Consider the following 21,929-nt stretch of genomic DNA (forward strand, 5'->3'; position numbering starts at 1 on the left):
TCTAACATAAAATTAGCATGTTCAGAAATGTTAATGACAATAAAATGGTCCAATATGCCTCTGCCTCCATAGCTACTAAAACAGCGTTTATCAGCCCATCTCCATGTGCACATTAAAAAAATAAAAAGCTATGCGATCTCTACAAAGCTGGTGTTTTGGCACAAGATTTGTGATAGTAGTAAATGTAGTATTTGCATATTATCACTGAAAATTGTGTCCAACTTTTTAAAATATTTGTAATTACTTTGAAGCTTTTGAGTAATGAGAAATTTACAGTAAAGATTTCAATAACTTTTTGAAAACACAGGAAATTGCAATGATATTAAAATCAATATTCTATCTGTTCTCACAATGGAAAATCTCAAAATTAAAAAAAAAGCAGAGTATCCCAAACTTAATTAAAATATAATTTGAGGACTATAACTACAGAAAAATAAACACAATGCCTGGCATCATTAAATGACAGCATTTAAAACGTTATGTTCTTAATAGATTAAATGAGCTGCTAAAAACACTTTTAAAAGCTCAGTTCCCTTTTCTAAGTTAAAATAATAGAAGTAGAGATATTTTATAATATGTAAATGTATTTAGATGTCAAATTAAATATATTATTAGGAAAAATTCACGTAATATTTTCATTAAAATCAGGAATAAAATGATTCTGCTCCTGGAGTTATGTATTAAATATTGTTCATCTAGGTCTGACCAGTGCACTCAGACTTGGAATATAGATGAGATTTAATTAAGGATAAAAAAAATAATTTAAAAAAAAAGAGAGAGAAAGAAAAGAAGAAGAAACATTATGAACTTGTAACTTGCTGGGTGTCTCGGAAGCACAGAGCAAGGCACCGAGATCCCCGGACGGTGAACGTCGGTGCGAGTCGCCTGCTCGGTTTCCGGCACCGAAAGTCCCGGGGGACCATCTGCGACTTGGTTCACACCTTGTCGCACTACGTTCTTCAGAAACCTTCATGAGTTATAATCAGTGCTATGTAAAAGAATATCGTATTTCAATAAGTGGCAGCTTTAAATCGCTACAGAACTCTCTGCAAAGTGTCATTCCCTCTTTAGTAAACACTCCGACCCATTAGGTCAGAGACTGGAGAATTCGCATCCTGCCAACAATAATGACTTAAATAAACGAATGCATCTATTAATGAGTAAACAGCACAGGCGAAGGGCTCATCTACGGGGAACCTTGCCGAGGTGCCCTTTATGGTGACGTGCCGCAGTCGAATGTGGCGTTTCCGTGTCGCACAGCAGCTGGGTTAGGAGGAGACTCTGAGTCGACGCCGTAAAGGGGACAGTGGGCGAGTCGTGGCTTCTACCGAGACGGCAGCGGCAGGAGAGGCAGCGACACGTGAGTGTCCCGCAGAAAGCGTCATTTCTCTTCCGTGTGGTTCTAGCCCCGTGGGGCCAGGCGCCGACGAGTGGAAACGGAAGGTGCCGATGACACCGGGGTAGGTCCCCCGCCCCTACTGCTCCAAGTTCATGACCCTCGAACAGTCACAGCGGAGGGCCCAGGTGGCTGTGGCCTGGGCCTGGGGCGGGATTGAAGAACTGAGCCCTGTTACAGCCCATCTGGTGAGTGCCTGTCCCAGAGGAGTACTGTAGTTTTTTCCTGACTTTTAAACACTTTCTTTGTCTGAAAATGAAGATTATTGGAAAACTGCCCAAGGTACTCTCTTTTTTTACAGTGAGGGTCTCACTATGCTGTCCCGGCAGGTCTGCAGTGACTGTTCACAGGTGTGATCATGGTGCACTGCTGAGCACCTCAGACTCCTGAGCTCAAGGGGTTCTCCCCTTTCAGCCTCCCAGGTGGCTGAGACTGCAGGTGTGGGCCCCCACACCCAGCCCAAGGTGTGCTCTTCTAGTGCAAAAAGAACACAGGCAAATCTTGATATAGAGAATTAGCTCTTCTGAACCAGAAAAAAATGTGTCCATTTGCTAACAGCTCTCCTAGTATTAAAGGAAAAATAGTCAACTGTATAGAAATAGTACAAATTCTTTCAGAGGATCTCAACAATATCTGAAATTATCAGTGAGAGGGGAGATCTGGTAAGTAGTTTATGTTAGTACAATATAGCTAAGCGAGTTCATTTACATACTAAAACATGGAAATTGTGTATTATTAATATGCAATTTTTCACAAGAAACATTCACCCTATTTGTAAGGAGATGTTCAAATTAGTCATATTTTAATTATAGTGACTATGGCTATTTTCCTTTATTTGAACATGGCAGTCAATTTATTCTTGATGAGAAAGCTGTAAAAGTAGACTTGTAATCATCTACAATAGTGTAAAGTAATAGTCTTCAGGACTTGTTCTCATAATAGAAATGGTTGAACAGATTTTACTTAGATACTCCGAGAGGGTAAATTTTCCTGTCATTATGATATATGGCTCCAATACTCCAAAAATTAGCACTCAAGGTAACTGTTTTAAATTTCCAGGAAAAGACCATAATGATAAAATGACCCTGAATAAAATATCTCACAATTTTTTTTTTTTTTTTTTTTTTTTTGAGACAGAGTCTCACTTTGTTGCCCGGGCTAGAGTGAGTGCCGTGGCATCAGCCTAGCTCACAGCAACCTCAGACTCCTGGGCTTAAGCGATCCTACTGCCTCAGCCTCCCGAGTAGCTGGGACTACAGGCATGAGCCACCATGCCCGGCTAATTTTTTTTTTTGTATATATATTTTTAGTTGGCCAGATAATTTCTTTCTATTTTTAGTAGAGACGGGGTCTCACTCTTGCTCAGGCTGGTCTCGAACTCCTGACCTCGAGCGATCCACCCGCCTCGGCCTCCCAGAGCTAGGATTACAGGCGTGAGCCACCGCGCCCGGCCAAAATATCTCACAATTTTTGTATCATCATTTAGCATTGACACACTACTCATTAAGCCTATGAAAAATATCTGCTTTCCTGTCTTAACCCACTGGGAGAAAATTTAAACCTTTTCCTCTTAAAACTTACAAATTTGCAAGTAACTTAAAGGTAGAAATATGAATTTGAACTGTCTTTGCTGAACCAGACAGGGCTCAGACCAGAGCCCTTAAGAAGCTTCTAGTCAAGTTTTTGAGAGGATGTAGCCTTTTACCCAGACATTGGTCAAGACAGTCACTGCAGGAGGGGACGAGTTCTGCACGAGACCCAGAGACCCCCTCTGAGTGACCAGCGGGGCCGATGGCCACGTTTACCCTGCCTGCGTCTGCTCTGTTCTTTCACGGTTGTTTTCTTTCTTCTTCATTTACTCATTATTAACTTTAGACTATTAACAGATTCCTTAACCTCTTATATATAATACCTGTAAATGTTCTCTTCTCATTTTTGTTTTAGTCACCCCCTGTTATGTGTCCAATATCTGCCTTTTGATTAAAATGCACATCCTACGCAATTGCTGTGTTTACATCAATGCCTGGCCTTGTTTGGGTGGCAGCTGCTTCTGACACTGGCACGCACGGTAGGAAAGATGATTTTCTGCATAATTAGACTCAAGCGTCAAATGACTTTTTGTCAGAAATATAAAAACGCTGTCCAATTATACTTAGACGTGGAAGTGTCTGTTTCGGTGGCGACGCTCGGCAAGCAGTCCTGGAATTGACAGTCAGTCGCTGAAGCCAAACCCTCGCGGAAACAGAGCGTCTTCACTCTTAGCTTCTGTGTAAAATGTGGCTACAAACCCTGAATCCATCCTTCTCTCAGTATTTTGGTGCTGTGTGCTCGAAGGTGTCACCTCCAGAGTCTGAAACTGTGAGATAGACATTGTTCCAACAGGTGATCCAACAAATGACCCTCAAACACAAGGAATGGAAGAATCCGAGGCTGAGAGCTGTTGCAAAGGCACCAGCAGAGCCCCGCCGCGTGTCCACAGCACGGCCGGCCCCACGAGGGTGTAACTGATCACACTCACAGACCGCGACTTATGCGTATGTATTTGTGCACATGCATGTATCAAAACACACATAACAGGCCAATTTGGCCATTATATTATAGAATTATATAATATATGTCTTTGTACTTGATATATATATGTGTATGTTTATAGACCTATATAACGTGTATCTTTATATTTCACATGTATACTTTGTATTTATATATATTTACATAAATGAACACATGTGTGTATATATGCAGGTTTCCTGGATGAAACTTCTCTGAGAAGTGCTGTTCTAGCAGATTCTTTTTAGTGACTGGCTGGTATTCTTGGAGTGGATTTGACTTCCTTCCTTCAGGCATTTCTCGTTGCTCATTTTCTAAGTTTTCTAGTTTTTCCACTATGGGGATTTCTGCAGTAAATATGTCCTTGTGGCCACTGTGCTTTTACCTCTGTGAGAAAGATTCCCAGGAGCAAGACTGCTGAGCCCAAGTGTATATGTATTTTTAATTTAATAATATTACCAAATTGCTTTCCAGACAGCCTGCGACAACACATGCACCACCAGCAATTTGTGACATTGCTTTTTCTCCCCACTCCCAGCATCATAGACCTGGATCTAACTTCAGTGCCTTCACAGTGAATGCTGGTATCTGGCAGGACAAATGCACCTCCAAGTTTTTATTTTTAATACTAATTTCCAGCCAGATTTCCTGAATTAAAAAGAAAAAAACTATTGTGCTCCTTTAAACTTGTATAACCTCTGTGATAAGTTGGGAGAAAGTAATACTGTCTTTTTATTCCATGAAGTATTTCCATCCAAGCAGGTGGCATACTTTTGCTTTTGTTGAGATTTTCATTTCTGTCTTTCAATAGGATTTTATTGCTTTACTTATATAGGTTCTGTTCCTTTCTGGTGGACATTGCTTCTAAGCATTTTATTGTTATTGTATCTATTGTGGAAGGAATTGCTTCCCAGTTCTATTTCTAGTCTCGCTATCCTACGGATACACTATTGATCTGTGTAATTACAGCTTTTGTCAACTTTCTGCTTAGCAAAACACTATCAGAAATACTGTTGAGCGAGCAAAGCTTACTTTGTTGGATGTGCTGAAGGAAGAAAGAAAAGTAATCTTGGTTGATTCTTAACAGCACCTTGAAGAGGGAAAGCAGAGAAGGGTGGGGTTCTAGGGTATGGACTGGGTAGCTGATTTTAAGACAAGTCTTGCAAGGCGGGAACTACGTGGGACTGGGCGGGTGCGTGACAGGATAACTTCAGGGTTGTGAGATGAAGTCTTGAGTCAAGCTTGGGCAACAGGCTCTTAGTCTTTTTCTTGGACTTCCTCAAAATTACAAACTTTTGTTCTACAAATGATAACATCAAGAAAGTGCAAAGAGAGCTCAAAAAACAGAAGAAAATATGTGCACGCATCTGATAAGTTACCTGCCTCCAGAATATATAAAGAAAGCTTAGAATTTGATAATAAAAAGAAAACCCAATTAAAAAGTAAGCAAATGGTTTGAATAGATATTTCCCCAGACAAGATATACAAATGCCCAACAAATACATGAAAAGATGCCCCGCAACGTGAGTCATCGGAGAAACGCAAATCAAAGCCACGAGACACCATTTCACAGCCACCAGGGTGACTGTCATCCAAAGACAGACGGTATCAAGTGTGGGCGAGGACACAGGGAACCCGGAGCCCCGCACGCTGCTGCGGAGAATGCAAAACGGTGTGCAGCCGCCGAGCAAACAGTTCATCAGTTCCTCAGAAAATTACACAGAGACTCACCGTGTCACCCAGCAATTCCATCCCTATGTATGTGCACAGAAGTATTGAAAACCACGTTCAAGCAAATACTTGTATACAAAATTCATAGCAGCACTGTTTATTTGCTGGGAAGTTTACGTTTTCTAACTTTTAGATGACCCCATAGTCAAACGCACTTCAAAGAGGCAAGTCGGCGAGCGTGCACGCATGTCGCCACACAGAGGGAACGTGTTAGAGATGACCCCAGCCAACAGCTCATGTTTCGACGCAAAACATGGGCCTCTCTCTCATGCCGAAATGTGCACATGCACATATCTGGCCCCTCTCCAGTAATTTAATAACAGCGGTATGAATCATCACTACATCAGCCAGATTTATGGTTCTAATTTTAGGTCTCAAAGTCCTAGAAATTTAAACATTTCATCCATCAGTCCCCAAATCTCGAATCATTAATAGCAGCCAGAGGTGCTCAATCGTTAGGTCACTGTTGCCTCTTCGTCGCAGCTTCTCCGTGACATGTAGGTGCGGGTGTTGCTCAGAGTCACCAGGTGTGGTTGTGCCGGGTGTGGCCACCAACCTGGGACAGGCGCCCGACTGAGGAGGTGAGGGGGGCCGAGACGTTTCCTGCTCTCTGCTCCCGGCTGTGCCTTGGAGCAGGGTCGTCCACCCAGATAACCAGGACAGGAGCTGAACGGACGGGGGGGTGTTCTGAGGAGTCGCCCCTCAAAGCCCAAACATGTCACTGTAATGTGATCGGTGGCGCCTGGGAGCTGCTTTGGCAGACACTTTGCGATGGAAAACGAAGACGTGGCAGGGCAGAGGCTGAGACTGTGACTGAGCTGACGTTTCTCTCTATGTCCCAACGACCTCAGCGCCACAGAAGCCGCTGTGGTGACCTGCTGTCCCCACAGAGCACCGTTCCCTGGATTTCACCCTCTGTTCCTTTGAGAGACAAAAGGAAGTATATACACAAATACAGACTCAACGCTTTCAAAAATGTCACAGAATATCAGGTAGCAATTACTGTGGAGCATTAAAGGAAATTGAGCAAGGCTTTTAAGCCATTAAGGAAAAACATTGAAATGGTTTGTTTGGTTTTGTTCTCTGTAACGACAATTGGAAGAAATGCAAAGGCCATTCCCCTTTGTATTAGATAAGAAAACTGTTTTGTGAGCACTGGCTGCTATTGTTCTAGGTGAGTATTTTCAATAAAAAGCAGATGACAATCCTATGTAATTACCAAATACATTTTCAAAAGTCAAGCAAGTCAAGAGTACAGAATCAAACATGAAACTTCCCCCCTCGCATGTCAGATTGAGTCCTTCAGCGGCAACTGATCCTAATGGCTGACATTAAGCACTTGACTATTTCTTGACATTTTTCTATATATGCACAAATCACACATAAACATATATAATATTTTTCCAGAAAAATTGTCTTAGTATAATTAGCCTTTTTTAATTTGATTTTTTTTTCATTCAGTAACAAACTGCGGGCATCTCTCAGTGCAGAGTAAATAGGAATCTATTATAGTTTTTTAAATGTTCTATTCCATATTATACGTTTAATATATTTCATTTATTGATGTTTCAGTGTTTTCAGTTCTTCACTGGTAAGTAATTCTTCAATTAAATCCTCATTCATCTATTTTCATGAAGAAGACATCCCTGGGTATTTGTGAAATTGAAAGGTATGGAGTAGGCTGAATAATCGCTTTCTACCCTTTCCCGCCAGAATGTCCACGTTCTAGTCTCCAGAACCTAAGAATGTTGCTGTATGTGGCAAGAAAGAATTTGCAGGTATGACCAAGTTAGGATTTTGAGGTGGGAAGACTAGCTGGGCTCCCCCGGGGGCCCTGACTGCGATGACAAGATCCTCGGAAGAGAGGTGCTGACGGTCAAAGGCGGGCGAAGGTGAGGTGGGAGGCAAGCACGCATCACACACGTACACGGAGAGATACAAATGCAGATGTGTGTGTAAGCTGGGTTTTGTCCGCCACGCATGTCCCCTTGCTCTGTTGGCCGTGAGGGCACGGAACCACGGTCCTTCGTCAGCCCAGATCTCAGTTGGTAGAGACTGTGCTCAGGTACAGACACCCGGGCTCCTGGGAGCACTGGCTGGTCCTCAGGCTGGGGCAAGAAAATCACAGGATGACCCTGGAGTGTTTTTTGTGCTAGAAAATAAAGATTTGCTCAAAGAAACAAAGAAGAAAAGGTAAAGAACTGGGGTGAGCGTGTCAAAAAGACACACGTGTCAGTCTGAAAGAGTCCCAGTAGCCAAAGCCAAAGCGATTTAAGCAACAAGATGAATAACGATGATACAGGAGTCTAGCCCAAAGAATTTTTTAAATGGTTAAATAAATGAATAAATGGGGGAAAGTAGGCAAATCTTCCTTATGGAAGAGTTCTAAGTGAGCTATGCAGTTATTTGTTCCTCCAGGATTTTAGAGTTTAATTCCTTTCTCTAGATTTAGTTAGCGCATGGAAAGGATAACATAGTCCCTTTAAGGTGAAGAAACCTGAAACCGTGTCAGTGGAAGCGTGTTCCTGTTGCGGTGCTGCCGAGAGGCGAGGCTGTTGGGAAGTGGCTTAGATGTGGGGGTCCCACCCATGGACGGGTTGGTGCCTTACGACGGGGCTGGGGGGGACCTGCCTAGTCCCCTTTTGTTCACCCGCTCTTCTGCCACACAAGCACATGCATGCTCTTGCTGCCCTTTGTCCCTTCCGCCTTGTCAGGACGTGGAGACGGAGCAATCTAGGAGGAGAGAGAGGGAGAGAGGGAGAGGAAGGTGCATTTAGAAGAGGGAAGAACGAACACAAGGACCCTAAGGTAGGAGCAAGTGCACATCAAGGAAGCCGCGTGGCTGGAGCCCAGTGGGTTGGGGGAGAGAAAATTTAAGGCCTGACAGGTGATGCAGGTTTCCATAAGGACAGTGACAGGCTCAGAAGTGACAGAGGAAGTCTCAGAAGAGTTGGGAGAGAGCCGTTACTGCACTTAGTGTGAACAGCATTTAGAATTCTATTTGGCCATTCCATTAGACGGGGATTTTATTGTAAGTTTCTGACAGAATCTTAAAGCAAATTGTTTAGTGTTGCTGAAAAGTGACATGCTGAATAATAAATAGTGTCAATATTTTGATTAAGTTTACTCTAGCCTATACGGATCTTAACATGTTTGCCCAATTTCCAGTTCCTGTCTCTGGGGCACCGTTACTATCAAACTATTTATTAGGGGCAAGGATTAAAGATTGACCGTGTTACTGTGTTACCGCGTGCCGTGTGCCTCACACGCCAAGGGTGTACACACCTGTGCGTGCCCGTGTTGCCAGGACCCGCTACACGTCACTACGATGCTTGCGTTACCAATTCCACGGGAATTTTACTCACGCTAATGGCAACCTCGTAATTTATTATTAATTAAAGGAAGCAGGTCAAATGAAGGAAAAATTGGGAATTCCCAGAGGAACGGTGGAAACTGCAGAGTGAGATGCCATGTGTGTCTTGTGGAGGTAAAAACATCGTAGAAACTGATGCTCCGCATTTGCTCTGTTACTCTTTGAAACCAAGAAATGTTTCTGTAACCATATTGCTCTCAAGAGGGTAATTTTCACCTTTTACATTTTAATATATATGTGTTTTCTGCTGTACAAAGCTAAATTTAGTAATAACATATTTTATTGATTATTATAGGAAAATATTGTGTTCAATGGAAAATTATTTTTAAAAAGCGGATAAAGATTAACCAAAAATAATTAAATTCATTCAGTTACAACATCACTCCTTAGAGCAGTTAATTGCAGCCAGTACACTTATTTGTTTTCAGAACAGTCATAATTTTGCCACTTAACACTGTATGACCCCTAGATTTTGGCAAGTTGGTTTTAACTTCCTGAGTACTCAGCTCCCATCCTCTGCAGGTCTGCAGTTCGGGGTTCGCGCGTCTCACGGTTCGTCACCGAAGGGGAGAGTCTTACCTGACGGTGCCCCTCCCCACGTGGAGACCGGAACCCCCAGGTGGGGGCCTTTCCTTCGTCATGGACAGCGATGGTTGACATTTCTCATAATTCAGGTATGACATCAGGGAGTTCTTTCAGTTTTCATTTATCTGAAAATGAAGACTATTTTTAAAGAATAATTTTATTGGATGTAGAATTTTGTTTTTACAAGGTTTTTATTTCCTTTTTCAACACTCCAAATATATTGTTTTATTATTTGCTTTGCACTGTTTCTGCTAAGAAATCAGACATTGCTTGTGTCATTTTTTCTGTAGAAAGATTATATATTTATTTTCACTGACCGAGTTTAAGACTTTCCCTTTGGCTTTGTGCTTAGTAGCATGGCTCTGGTACTGTATGCCTAGTTGTGGTTTTCTATGTATTGATTCTGCTTGATTTTAACCAAGATTTTTGGATGATGTTTTTATCAAATCTGGAAAAACTTCATTCATTATTTCTTTGAATATACTTTCTACCTCATTTCTCTCTTTCCTTTTTCTCTAAAGCTCCAATAATCCACTGTTCAAACACAGTATATTGTTCTGCAGGTTGTTCATGATCTGTTCGTAAGTTTTAATTATTTTTTCTCTATGTTTCAGTTGGTACAGATTTTATTTCTATGATTTCAAGTTCATTAGTCTTTCCTTCTGGACTGTATAGTGCGTGGTTACGCCCAGGCCAGGCCACCTAAGATAACGGCTCAGATATTGCAGAATGCCTGGCACAGAACATCGACAGTTAATCCAAAGCAATGTTGCATTTACAACTATAGCCAAACAGGAGCTCACTTATGCTATAGAAGCAAAGATGAAATATTACAAGACCCTGCTGCTCTCTGGTAATGAAGTAATAGAATAACTAAAGTGAGAATGTCCATAACTATCCATAGAATATTAACCGGATCTATAGTTTCTGCACTGAAGCGAGCCTTTGCCTGTGTGAAAATCCTGTTGAATAAACATTTCCCCTTATTATGGAAACAGAAAAAGCAGATGTAATTGGAAGCCTAGCTCTCATAAATTAACATGGGTAACTGCTGTCTAGGTGGAATATTTAGGATCTTGGGCTTATTACATTCTATCTATACTGCAAAGAAAGTTCATCTGTTGAATGTTTGAATGAATTAATTTTTCCAATGGAAGCATTTTATTGTTAAGATTTTTCAAAATAACAAAGATTTATCTATTCATAAGACTCATAGTAGTAACAACATTAATAGCTAAGATTTAATGAGCACCTTTTTGTGTCTGTTAGATACTGCTTAAATCCATGTGAAAGATATCTCCCAGAACAACCTAATTTAGGTGGTGGTACTTGTGGCTTGAGTCTGGGGCAGGCAGCAACCAACAGCTCCAAGACCGATGACCTGGTGATGAGGTTCAGAGACACGTTGGTGGGTCCAGTCTGTGATGACAGCCCCACGGCATGTGGGTTCCTGTCTGCTGCGGCTTAAGATCTGTGCCCGGGACATCCTAGGAAAATTAACTTTCTCAGGTGTCTTTCATTTCTGCAGATTGTTTAGGCTCATGACGATGGTGGGTAGCTGTTGCCAACACGTGGTCACTTTGTTCAAGAGCTTACTGAGCAAGCCCGGGGCGGCGAGGGACTGGATTACCTGAGACGCAAGAAGGCAGTAGGTTGGACCGGGCGACCGGTGAGGATGCTCCACTCTCCTGATGCCACGGGGTGACCATTTGCTTCAGATGTTCAGGTGATTACAGTCTCAGACTATTTGAGTGGTCCACAGACATAATTGTTTTCAACACTTCCTGGTTATAATTCACTTGGTTTTATCTTTCTGAGAGCCACTGCCCGTGGAACAAAATATAAAAGTCCAGAAGTGGCAGCAATCCCAGGGAACACGGCATATGAACCATGTTGCCATTTTACATCAATGAGGAAAGAAATACATAAAATATGTGATATTTTTCTTAAATTTAGACTAAGAAAGTTATAGCCCTACTACTACTTCTAGCAAAGTAAAATATAAAAAGATCCATGATTTAAATGTGAAAAGAAAATGATTGGATTTTACTGTAAGAGGATATATAGTTTTGTAGTGAAAAATATTTTCATGCGATAATAAATATTGTTGAACATGACTATGTAGAAAAACTTTGAAACCCTTGCTGTCTGATAGTGACTGACACAGACATGATCTTTCCCTGCTCAGAGCGAGCATTTACCTGGGATAGCAAAGTTTTAACACAGATTAAAATCATGATGAATTAAAACGAGTCTATAAATGAAAAAAGAAGAAGAATCAAAGATAGATGATTTTGTGTCTGTACGATTCCCCACTCTAGAAATAATGGGTAGAGAGTAGGAATGTGAGGTGATTTCTAAGCTAGAACTAAAAGGTGAGACGACACTAACCACACAAGTTTTAAAGGAAAGCGTATCTGTGAGTGGAATAGAATGTGCAAATCGCAAATCGCACTGGGAGAAGGTGGACGACTAGCGTGTAGCAGACTGCAGAGGTGACGTGGAAGACTGGAACGGTAAATTGCTAAAAGCTTCTGCAAAAACATAACCAAACTCAAAACCAAAGAAAAGGCTGAAAAATTAATGTACAAGTTACTATGTCAGGATAAGATTCTCAATTTATGTTTTTAAAATAAGTCAAAAGGAAAACCAAATGCCTCAAGAGAAAAATGGGTTAAGGACATGAACTACCAAATCATGATTTAGAAATTCACAAAACCAACATGAGTAAAACACTAAATATGTTTAAATCTAAAGTACATTTAAATGAACTTGCCATAGATTACATTTTTATTGATTATAAAATCAAATCTTCTCTTGCATTTAGTAAAAATGTTTCTCAAATTGTTTTTGGAAGTAAAAGTAACAGCAAATTGGCAGTACTTACCAAAAACTTGAGCACATCTTATCACAGATATAGAAGTTTATTCTTATAAGAGGCTTCAATATCCTATGAAGATATTTATATGCAAGTTGCTTATTATTCTATTATTTGAAAAAATGAAAAATGATAAAAATATCAAATTCAAAAACCAAAACTAATAATAACATATTTTAAAATAATTTATTATATATCAATTAAGTGAAAAGTATGTTATAATAATATAATGACTGTATATTCAAGATATATGTTTGGGTGAAAAATCCAAATTATTATAGGGCAAGCACATTAATTATAACTATATATACTTTATAATTACATATACTTTATGTTTGAATGGGAATATGTTTCAAGTGATTTACTTAAAATATTACCACTGATTATCTGGCAATAGTGGGATTTTTTAAAGTTTTTTTATTGTTTGCATTGTTTAATTTTATATTTCTGACATTAATCAGTATTGGTTATATAATTTCAAATATTAACTATGTAATTTAAAACATGATAATGCTTTAATAGTGACTGTTTTGCACAACTTATACACAGTAGCCTTCTTCTGGTACTTAGTCTTGCCTCAAAATATCATTTTTCTCTAGTTATCCTAAATGTAAGGAAGGATATAGTTTTTCTAAAAGTAAGGGGTTTTTTTTTTCTTCTTTTTTTGTAGCAGCTGCCATCTAAGAGCCCCTCATTATCATACACTAAATTTCACTCAATTGAAAAATAGTGTTAGAAGTAGTTTCTTTATATTTTACCTTAATGGAAAAAATTACTTAGTGTTCTTTTAAGTGAACTTCTTGCTACTCTTCAGGTCATATACAAGCACTTTTTTAAATAAAAAAAAAAGGATGCAATTTTATATATTCAAACCTTTTATATTTCTCTCGGTTTTAAAATTTTAAGACCTCCTTTATAACACATGCATAGTGTATCAAGCACTTATGTTTTTTAAATTACCATTAAGCTTTTCATTTTAGAGCATAAGACATTAGTTGTCATGGTGTTGCCCTTGACTTGTTTAAAAATATAGTTCTCAATAACATTCTTTCACTTAAAAAATAGCAGATTGCTACCTGGTGAATTAACAACGGAACCTGTGGGGGTTGAACACAAAAATCCTATAAAAATGTGAGTAAGTCACAGTTGCTTTTAAAGTATCATTAAAAGTCCCTGGTTATGCATAGAATTTCTCCAGGCTGTGAAAGTTCTCAGGCGATATGCATTACTGACACACAAGAAACAATTGAACACCCAGTCCTCACTCATTCCTCTTGGTCTAATTCTCTTCATAGAGGATTTTGGCCAAGCTCTTAATTTTGTCAATGCAAGGTCCACTCTTGCCCTTCCTCTCACCTGATATAACACTAGACAGCTTGCCATTTCCTTCACTTGCTGGACAGATCACAAAGAATTGTCACACATTTTTTGTGGCGCTCTGCAAAACAGTTTCCATGCCAGTCCTTTTTCCTGAACTGTGCTTCACACTCATTTTGACCACAAAGTGACACTGTGTGAGTTCTGAGCAAAGGCCTGAAGAAACATCGCAGAGGGTCCACTCTCTGTGTTGGCAACTCCCCCACAGGCACAAGCCCAGCGTGGCCTCTGGAGAGACGGGGGTCCTCGTGAGCCGATGCCTCAGCCGCACCCCCTCCCCAGGAGACTGTCCAATGTGCGAATCAGGTGATTCTACCTGGAGTGGACAGGCCATCTCTCCAGAGTCCAGCCCAACCTGCCCAACCCCCTGAACCATGAACAGTAAATGAGTGTGTTTGTCTGTTTTTAAGCCAATGAGATTTACAGCAGTTTGTTAGACACCAATAGATACCTAATGCATTTGTCTGTCAGGACAGCATATCTTCATTTTCCTCATGACTCTGTGGCCATTGCTTCTTAGTCTCTTTTGTTAATCATTCCTAATCTGCCTGTCTTTTTTGGATGAGATGGACTTCTATTTACCACCGTCTTTATAAACTTATTTAGTCCAATGGCCTTAAATACCATCAACATGCTGACAGCTACTGAGTTTATATATTTAAGAGACCTCTCTCCTAAACTCTAGATTCATATATCAAATATCTACTTATCTCTACTTAGATACCTAACAGACATCCAAACTTCACATTTCCAAGACCACGTGCCTGGGTTTCCTCTCCAGATTGGCTCTTCCGAGAATCTTGCTTATCTCAGTGATTGGCAACTCCGTTATCCAATTCCTCAGACCAAAATCCTTACAGCGTTTCCTGACTGTCCTTTTCTTTCCCATCCTATATCCAATCCACCAGAAATCCCTTTGTCTCTAGCATAAAATTATCCTCCAGAATCTTGTCACTTTCCGTCTCTCCCAGCCTACGACCCTGGTTCCAGCCACAGTGATCTCTCACGGAGGTTGTTGCAACAGCTTTCTGGATGGTTTCCTGAATTACGTTCTGGACACACAGCCCCACCCCTGCGGTGTTCCGCAGTCTGGAACAGAGGACGCAGTGTCATTCTACTCAGATGTGGGTCAGATTGTCTCGCTGATCTTACAAGCATCCCACTAGCTTACGAGGCTCAAGGTCATCAGTTCCCTCCCGTGACTCCTTGACATGATCCCTCCCTGATTTTCTGCAGCTGTGCTGTACGTTCCATGCTCTTCTCTCTCCTAGGGGTTGCCAAGAACAAGCCCAGCCTGCCCTTGGCCCTGCTGGAAACTCCTTTCCCGAGTCGCAGGCTCACTCCCGCCGGTCTCCATGTAGATGCTGCCGTCTCAGTGGGCTTCGCCCGACCTCCTGTCTGCACGGCCGGAGCTTCCTCCTTCCACCCCCTGGCATCTGCCTTTTCTGCTTCATCGGTTTTTGTGCCACTTGTTCCTTTTTAATCTGCTGCATTGGAGAGAGCAGAGAGAATTACATTTTTTTTTTTCTTGTTTCCCTGATGAGAATGTAAGTTCCATGAGGACAGTAATTTTTGTCTCTTTCATTTTCTGTTCTATTTCTAGTGCTTGGAATAGTAACAAGCATATAATAGTTGTGCAGTTTTCCCACTGTTTCTTTCTAATTTAGCATCAGTTTGGGTAATTTTTTGGCCCTAAGACCCAGTGTTTTCATTCATAGAATAGGAATAATAACGCACCTCACGGAGTTACTGTGAGGCTGAGATGAGACGCCCGCTTTCATTCTTGATCTCTGTAATTATTGTTTCTCCCTTTTCTTTGGTCAGTTGTCAGCGTCGTTAAGAATTTGTCCATGTCAATGAACTTTTTGAAAAATCAACTTTTGGTTTCATTGATTTTCTTTTTTTATTTCCTGGATTTCTGCTCTGATCTGTATGATTTCCCTCCTTTTAGGTGTTGTTTGACGAGGTTTATAGCAGCTGCTTTAACATCTTTGCCAAATCTCACTTCTAAGTCCATTGCATGTCAGGTTGAACCGATGGCACTTTATCCTGGACACTGGTAAGAATGTCCCGTTTCTCTGCATGTCTCGTATTGTTCTATCATGACAGCTGGACATGCAGGTGGTGTCTGACAACTTAGGGTTGCGATTTCTTTCTCTCTCGGTGCACAGCCACTGACATCTCTGCTCAGTTTTTTATTCTTATGTTTCAGTGGGTCCCTCCCATGGTCACCCCCTCGCAGGGTCCCGTCGTCAGCTGTTGCTGTGGCAGAGGCTGCACAGAGACTCCTGAGCCCTGGCGTCCCCAGTGCCCCTGAGTGGTGTGGGGGCTGGGAACAGGGCAGTGTCACGGGCTGCTCCAGGGTCACCTTCCATCTCAGCGTGGGAACACCCACTTGCACATCCAGGATGCAGGTACAGTTTGGCCATGAGACAGGGACAGGGGCAAGCATGTCACCCCTTCGGTGAGCCCCTCAGTTTTCAGAATCTCCCTGTTAACTCTTCAGCCGGGCTATTTCTGGCCCTGAACCAGGACCACAAACTCAGTGTTTCCTGATGTTTGCAACAAAGCCAGCCACTTGTAGTTAGCAAAGCCATCATTTTTCACATTTCTGGTTCTGGACTGAATCTTCCATCTCTGGCACCAGCTGGCTGTGTTTTCCAGCCAGCTCCGATCTGGTAGAACTAAAAACTTACACTGTGAACTGGGGGTGCGGCGTGGGGTGATAGGTCAGCCCCCAGCAAGAGGAACACAGACTCCAGCTTTTATGTTTTTCAGGATAAAAGCTTCTCAATTTGTTTTCTAATTTTGGTCATTTCCAGTGTCCTGAATGTTGTTTTGGACAAATTTTGCCCAATTTTATATGTATTTTTCACCAAGAAGAATTACTGGAATTGGCAACCTCTTCATGTTGCTCTTACCAGGAGTTCCTCTTAGGATTTCACTGTGAATCACTCAAACATACTACCTTTTCAAGAACAATCTCTAAATTCTGTGCCAGAAGTATTGAGATTTGTATGATTAACACAGATATGGATAATATACAAGAGTTTCAGGTATGCAAACATCTGTGATAATAGGACCAAACAAAAATTTAAAAATAGCTGGCAATCTGCCAGGGTGCCACTAAACTTGACTAAAGAATGTAAGAGCAGAAATTATTTTTAAAAATCCATTTTCCTAATATTTGGATTAGGCATATGTCTCTGAGAAACACACCTTCGATCACAAAAGCGTTTATGGAAATCGGTGTTCAGAACGTGAAACCTCACAGCGTACGTTCCCGTTCGAGGAGCACATACATGGTACGGATTGCCGAATTTCTCCTGACTTGCTGCCTTTCCTCTGGCATCTCACTTCAGCTGCACAATGTGGGGTAGAAAACACAGAGGTAAAAAATTGCTGACGTCTTGTCTGAGCCAGGAAAGAATTTCAAGAATTTAAGTGAACAAGTTTGCAGAACTCAATGATTCTTGACCATCTTGTTTTTTCCTGTCTCTTAATCTACTGGCAGAATCCCAGCTTTGTCCTAAAGCTTTCTGGCTGATGTGTGGTCCTGCCTGGGCTTCCCTTCCGCAAGCGACTCCGGAAGGGCCCCTACCTGGAGCTCGGGAGCCTGGAGAAGTCACCGAGTCCCCTGCCACCCCTGGGGTTTCCTGGCCTGGCCCGAGTTGAATCTTCTCAGATGTTTGCTCCAAGGAGAGCGTTGAGAGATCACCTTTCAGGTCATGGTAAGTAATGTATACAGCCATGGTTGACTAGTATTACTGCTGGGATCTCAATAAACTGGATAAATTCAGTGAAAAGTCAGTGTTTAGCGGCACGATAGGGGGACTCTAGTTCACAATAATTTATTGTGCACTTCGAAAGAGCCAGAGCATGGAAATGACATGTCCCTACACAAAGAAATGATAAGCGTTAGAAGTGATGGACACCCCAGTTACCCTGATTTGATTATTACACGTTAGACCCTTCTGTCAAAATATTACATGTACCCCACAAAAATGTTCAATGATGTTTCCTTAAAAACTAAAACTAATAAAAAGAGAAGTCAGTGAGCAGAGAAGCGTACGTTCCCCCTGCCCCAGGGTGGCCGAGGGAGGCGTTTCCCTGGAGCCGGAGCCGATGACCTGTCAGTGTTTGTCCCCACGGTGCCGCCCACGGGGCACTGACGCCAAAGGGTACCTTCGTTTTTGTTTGTTTCTTGTTTGTTCTCATGAGAGGAAAAAAAGAATCGTGGTTTACCTTCCACAGGTAAGAAAAGCCCTATCTCCCCACCTTCTGCTTCTCCACAGCTCCCTACAAGGATGGTGGCTTTGGAATTCCTGTGGGAGTCACGTCCCTGCCCCCGGCCTCCCCCGGAGTTCCGGACAACCGGACACGGGGGACGGTGCACGCGGGGACGGTGCGACGAGCCCACAGCGCTGACTTACAGTTTGTGAGTCACTCGTCGACTTGCTGGCTCTGCATAATGCCGGGATGCATTTCTTTTCAAATTTCCAACATTTGAATAAATCCCAAATCAAAACTGAGACCTTATTGATCAAAAAACGTGAATACTAAACTCATTCTTTTCCTTTTATTTAAATCATAGGAAAATTGTGCCACAGAGAAAGAGCCAACCATGATTTTGATGGAAGTTATCATTTTCAATCGGTTTTTCCATCTTGCACACCCATTCGACATACTCATTTCTTTATCATTTTAAGAAAAATCATCCTTCTCTTTTGTCTAAATAGGAAAATAATGGTGTTAATTCACATCGCAGGATAAATTTCAGTTCCAGGGAAATAAGGCACAATAATTACAGTGCACATATAGATTTTTTGGTCTTGGCCAACAAGTGCTGAGAACAGGAAATCGTATCATTTATCACTTTCTGATATGAAAGATTTTTTTCCCCGTTGGCTGCTGCCTGTTTACAGTCAGGAGCGGCAGGTGGGAGGAAGCAGGGACTCGCGGCTGCTTTGCTTCACGTCGATTGTCGATTTATACAACTCTCAGCAACACACACAATGCATATGATGCATGTGCTGTTTAATTAGACGGTTGTAAAAGTTGTAATTACATCTACTGAGTGCACTTTTTATGTCGATGCATATAAGCAATTTCAAGAGTGTCATTTATACTCCACCAGGCATTGTCTGGGCCTCTGGAATTGGTTTTTGGGTAGATGTGTGTGTCTTCTGGGTTTTTATTTTGTAATCAATAAAGACTTCTAATGAAAGGATCTATTCAGAAATATCCTTAGAAAATGCAGAAGACAAGGGAAATATAAACAAAGGGATCTTTAATAGGAACTATGCCTTTTTGGACACAAACATTTTGAGTTCTACAATTTAAATTAAGCCACTTAAAAGCATCCATTTTAAACATTAAAAGCAAAGTCAGATATTCCAATCTGTTGAAGAGTTTATATGAGCATTCATAGTGAAGTCTGAAGAGCTAATTGTGTTCACTACATTCAATTTAGACTCACATTTGTGTCATGTTCTTACCCTCTTTGTGATCCGTTAGTAAAACGGCTTTGCTTTATTGCAGGCATAAAAGTGATTGATTTCAAGGTTGCTATTAGTGTTCGCCCTCACGCTGCATCTTCAGCTGTTAGCGCAATGTCTTGGCCAATAGAAATGCAGTCTGCGTCTGAAGCCCATCAAAAACATTCGCCAAAAGGCAAAAGAAAATTAACTTGAACAACTCAGAGATTCTATGTAAATGAGTTGCTGTTCTTTTATTGTTTTTGGTTTCAAATTTTCCTTTCCGTCGCAATCCATCAATGGCACAGGTAGGCAAATCACATGTGCAGTATTCCTGAACTTGCTTTACACTATTTTCAGAAAATTACAATGTACTACTTTAACAGAAACTATTTTCAAATGGAAATATTGTTACTTCATAGGGTTAGATAATCTTATTTATTTGAAAGATGTAAACAACCAAAATAACGTTTAGAAAGGAAAAAAACTCCATCTGGAGACCTAAATTATACCATCCACCATTATTTGCTCTTGACATTGGCCGGCGGCCCCATCCGGCATCAGCCTCCTCCCCAAACCATGCGGCTGCTGCTCTGAGCCTCTCCAGGCTTACTGCAGGCCTCTTGAAACCTCCTCCCAAGAAGTTTTAAAGTCAATATTTTTGGCAATTTTTATGTGATTAAGGGATATAAGGACAAAATTTTGAAATGCCAATAGCCCAATCTGATTTACTTTGTCATGTACCGTACGAATACTTGTTCCAGTCATAAAAATTGACAGCACCCCTCTGCTCTCTAATTAATTATAGCTTACTGAGCTCACCTGAGTTTCTTTTCTCCGAATGTTAATAGGAGTCAAGTAGCCCAGGGGACGCAGGTGGGAGGAGGAGCCTACACGCCGCGCGCTTCCAGCCCAGGTCTCCGCCCCGTCGATAGAGGAGGTGCTCAAGTTCAGTCTGAAAAACGATCAGCTGCATTAATGAGATGTTCTGAATAATTGACAGACATCCACATCCTTTCCATATTTCAGTTTGATTTGGTGGCATCATCCCATGCACAAAAGCTTGACTTTATTTTTTTATTTTTTTTTTTTTTACTGTCTAAAGTTTTATTGTTTTATTCTTCTTAAGTTGATTATTATACAATTCTAAGGATTATCCGTGGTAGTTTACACATGTTATCAATCTTTAACATAATCCGGTAACTATAAGTCATGCATCATAAAAGCAACAATAAAAAGACTAAGTGAATTTTATTGTAAATGACAATGTCATCTTTATGCATAATGATCAAGTCTGAAAAGCAAAGACAAATGCAAAAGACGCCCAGAAATGGTCTTCAAATTTAGGATAGTGCTTTGCAGACTCTAAAGAGATGATTGGAAAAATTAGTAACATGGAACTTGCTGTGAATTGGGTGTAGGCTTCTTCAAGGACTAAGGCACGGAGGCAAGGTGCTCAGATTCCCTAGCAGGGATGTTAGCTGGTCCCGCTGGTGCTGAGCACCACCCCCCCCCCCCGCCCCAGGGCAGCGCCAGGGCTGTCAGCACCTTCTGTCCCACCCCTACCATAGGGGGCACAGTGACAACTGAGCCTCCTCCACTTGGTGGCAAATGCTGCTCATCCCCCTGGGACCTCCTCCACCCTCAGCCTGGGGACATGGTATGTCGGGGCCTCGCAGAGAGTGAGACGCAGCACCCAACTGGCCTTCCAGCTGCACCACGGCAGGAGGCTGCCTGCCACAGAAGATTAAATGAGATTCAAGGTCTCATAATTTAATATCTGAAAATGACTCACTATTGCAAGAACTAGGAACTTCACAACTTGAATGACAAAAGACAATCAGCTAATAATAGTAAGATGGACCAGATGTCAAAATTATCTATAAGACATTATAAATTTACTTGAAATACATTAGAAAATCTCAGCAAAGATGTAGAAGTTAAAACAAAAAAAGAAGAAGTCCTATAGAACTGAAAGAGTCTGCCAAAATTTAAAAACAAAAAACAACAACAAAATCACCTCACAAGATGGACTTGAGAGTAGAGCAGAGACAGCAAAAGGTAGATAGAATCAGTTAATTTGAAGACAGACTGAGATAATTCCCCAACAATGTGGGTGACAGAGAGAAAACAGACTAAAAGAAAAAAAAAATAACAGTCCCAGGGACCTGTGGAACAGTTTAAAAAAAGAACAATTAACAAAAAAGCTAACATTTATACAATAGGAGTTTCTTCAGGAAAAGAAAAAGAGAATGAAAAGTATTAGGAAAAATAATGCCTGAAGACATTTCAAATTTGGCAAAACACATCAGGCTACATTTTGAGAGGCTGAGTAAACCCAAATAGGATAAACGCCCCCAAACCTATGCCGAACACATCGTAACTAAACTTCTGAAAACTGAAGGCAAAGAAAAGGAGAGAGACATTGAAAGCAGCCGCAGAAATACAGCATTCTGTCTGGAGGAACACAAACGTCTGTGGAAATGGGTTTCTTATCTCCAGTGAAATAAACAGATGGGAAACGGGGTGACATGTTGGGGACAGTCAGACTGATAAAAATCAGCA

This window comes from Lemur catta, chromosome 5 (assembly GCF_020740605.2).
Source record: "Lemur catta isolate mLemCat1 chromosome 5, mLemCat1.pri, whole genome shotgun sequence".
Lineage (NCBI taxonomy): Eukaryota > Metazoa > Chordata > Mammalia > Primates > Lemuridae > Lemur > Lemur catta.